The following is a 3,484-nucleotide window of genomic DNA, read 5'->3' as shown; positions in this document are numbered from 1 at the left end:
ACATATATATCAGGGTTGGTAATATGTCTTTATTGGTTAATTAGTTTGAAAAACAATAGTTGTCACACAATAATTTAATTAAAAAATAAATTATTAATTAACATATGGTTAATATAATTACATAATTTGAAAAAAATATAGAAAAAATATTATTATTAAAAAATAATATTTTATTATTATTTTGAATAATAGATGGATAATCCAATATTGCGTAGTTATATCTTGAATGACAAAGGCAAAAAGCCAATGATGTAATTTTAGGTAAATTTTGGCTTTGGCTTTAGCTTTGGTTGGACCATTTACAATGCTCTGAGCCCAACAATGGCTAAACATGATCTATGGCTCCTAGTATTTATGGGAAATATCCAATTAAGACTAGTGGAGACTCTATTTAAAAATGAGATAACTGAATTGTTCTTGAACTCTCTATTAATTTCAAGTAAAGATCATTAGCTTAACTTAAGTACTAATATCAAAGTCTCCCCAAAACTTTCGAGACCCAGCCACCCGCGAACTCGGGTGACAATTAATTTTATGATTTTGAAAGAAAGCTAGGCTCTTCATCATGACCAATCCCACCGTTTAATTAAAAAAAGAAAACTTCATCAATACTTTTCACACAAAAATGTCTTCGAAGTTTCGATAATACGAGACGTACTTATAAAATGGGATTGGGTTTGGGTTGATCATCTGTGAACGTACGTAGATCATCCAGAGACCACGTACTAAAGGGCCTTTAGGTGTATAATCGGCAATACTTTCTAAATATTTCACGAGTTTGGATTAATCATCCAGAGACCACGTACAAAACGCTATCAACGTACGTGGAATCTATCATCTCATTATCAGCATATCCAGATCCTCTATATGAAACTAGCTTTTGGGGATATTCAACGGGCCTTACATATAAAACTAGCTTGGAAATTTATTTCGGGTCAGTCCTAATGGGCTGACTTTTTTAGAGGCAATTATATATGCTAGGGGCAACCATTTATCTCTTTTGGTGCCTATTAAAGGCACTCGGTTTTGGAAGTCTATTGTTAACAGTGTCTCTAATGTCTTAAGTAATTCTAAGTTGTTGGTGAGAGAGGGTAATATCTCTTTTTGGTTTGATAATTGGGAGGAGGGTGGTCCACTTAATGCTCATTACCCGGTTATTGAGCAACCGTTTTTAAAGATAAAAGACATTTGCACTGAGAATGGGTGGGATATCTCTTTTGATGGAGAGGCTTTGGGTCAGCAGAAAGCTTCAGATTTGGTTGACTACTTGTCTAGGAGGAAAGAGGGGCAAGATGTTTTTATATAGATGAAGGAGAAGGATGGTAATTTTACTACTAAAAGTGCTCGGGATTGCATCAGAATTTGGGTGCCTCCTCTAACTTGGGCCCATTGGATTTGGCATAAACTCCTTCCTAAGAAAATTTCCAGAATGATGTGAAAGGCTTCTAATAATTTCCTGAGCGTGGATGACAAGGTTAAATTGGTTGGGATCCCAATGGTTTCGAAATGTAATTGTTGCTCCTCAAGTCATATTAAGGATCTTAATCATATTCTTTGTACTGGTGAGTTTGCCAGACATATATGGAGATTGGCTTCGGTTCAATTGGGTGTTCAGATGGGCACTTATAGTACTTGGCAGGAGCAAACTAAATTTTGGTTTCATCGTGCTGGTCTCTCTTCTCAAGTTCGGACTATGTTTGGCCTTATACCTTCCATTGTTTCTTGGAAGCTTTGGGAAAGACGTTGCAAAGCTAGGTATGAAGGAAAGGCTGATACAATTGATTCAGTTTGGCATGGTATTAAGGACTAGATCCGTAGAATTATGCAAGGGAACACCAAATATTTGCACCTTCCTAGCCAAGATGTGGTCCTTTTAAATAGGCTGGATATTCCGGTTTCTACTCCTAAAGTGAAGAAAGTGGCTATTGTGAAATAGAACCGCTCTTGCAGGAAAGGGTTAAGCTTAATACTAATGGTAGCAGTTTAGGAAATCCAGGGCCAACTGGTGCTGGGGGCATTATTCGGGATGCTGATGGTAAATTATGTGCGGCTTATTCTATTTTCTTAGGTCATGGTTCTAGTAATTTTGCTTAAATGAGGGGTTTACTAGATGGGGTTAGGAGGTGCAACCAGATGGGTTTTCACATGGTTGATATTGAGACAGATTCTCAACTATTGGTTACCTGGATTATTAAGGGCGAGTGCAACATTTGGTATCTTGAGAATTTTTGGGATGAGGTCAAAATTTGTCTTGATAGACTGGAATATAGTGTGAATCATGTCTTTCGTGAAGGAAATGTAGTGGCTGATTTTCTTGCTAAACAAAGAGTTGGGGGTTTAAATATGGATTGGTTTGATAGAGGTCAGTTACCCAGTACTTTAAGGGGCCTTCTTCGTATGGATAGACTTGGTTTTCCTTACTTGAGGTTGTCGTCATGAGGTACTCTCTCTATTTTGCAATAGTATATTTGGTTATGTCTTTATATGCATGTGCTAATTCTTCCATGCAGGTTGTTGCTCGGTTTTTTCCTCTTGGTTTAATTTCATTATATAAGGGAGGTTCTTTGTATTATGGTTTAGTGACAAGGTTTCTTTTTTGATGCCTGGGTTTTGGTTTTATTGAATATGTGTAAACCCCAGGTGTCTGTTTGTAACCACGGTTTTCCTCAGCCACAAGTAAGGGTTTATCAAGAAAATTAGAGTATCGTCCTCTTCTTTAAAAATTATATATATCCGGATCCTCTACATCAATATCCATGGCTCTTCTTCTCTTGATCAGATGGGATGTTTACTTTTTCCTTACACTTGGGTCTTGGATATATGATCTTTTTTTTTTGCTAGGTGAATCATTTTAGTGCCACAACATATATGTCATTAAAAACCAAAATCTCATTTAAAATGGGTCGTCAACCAATATGCATCTTATGAGATTGTGTTTAGTGGCAAATATTTTGTCTTTATTTCGTATCTGGACTCTGGGCTTGTCCCGTAATTCGAACGTTGTAATGTTTGTTTGAATGGGATTCTGTCTGAACAAAATCTTGTTCGAACAAAATCCTGTTTGAATAGAATAATAAGATTTTAAGTGCAAGATTTTACTTAAAAGACTAATTAGATATATAAAAATTATACTTAAATTAAAATGGAAACTTAAAATATAAAACAACATAGCAATTATTAATACTTAAATTAATGTTTAATACTTATAAAATATTTAATACACATCGGATAGTATACGCTTTCAAATGATAAGAGAAAGAAATTTTTTGATTGGTTCATGACAATTAAATTACTTGATGGCTATGTTTCAAATATGACAAGATGTGTTCGAACACATGATTAGAAGATAACTGGTTGTGACGCCCCGACTCCCACGTATAGAGACTCGAGAATCGTGACGTCGGGATGATGACAACATGGGTCATGCATCCCAACGAAATGTGCCCAAGTGTGTGCAACATGCAAAGTGCACAACAAAAGTAGC

Source organism: Juglans regia, chromosome 6 (genome assembly GCF_001411555.2).
Source record: "Juglans regia cultivar Chandler chromosome 6, Walnut 2.0, whole genome shotgun sequence".
NCBI lineage: Eukaryota > Viridiplantae > Streptophyta > Magnoliopsida > Fagales > Juglandaceae > Juglans > Juglans regia.
This window is presented reverse-complemented; position numbering follows the sequence as displayed.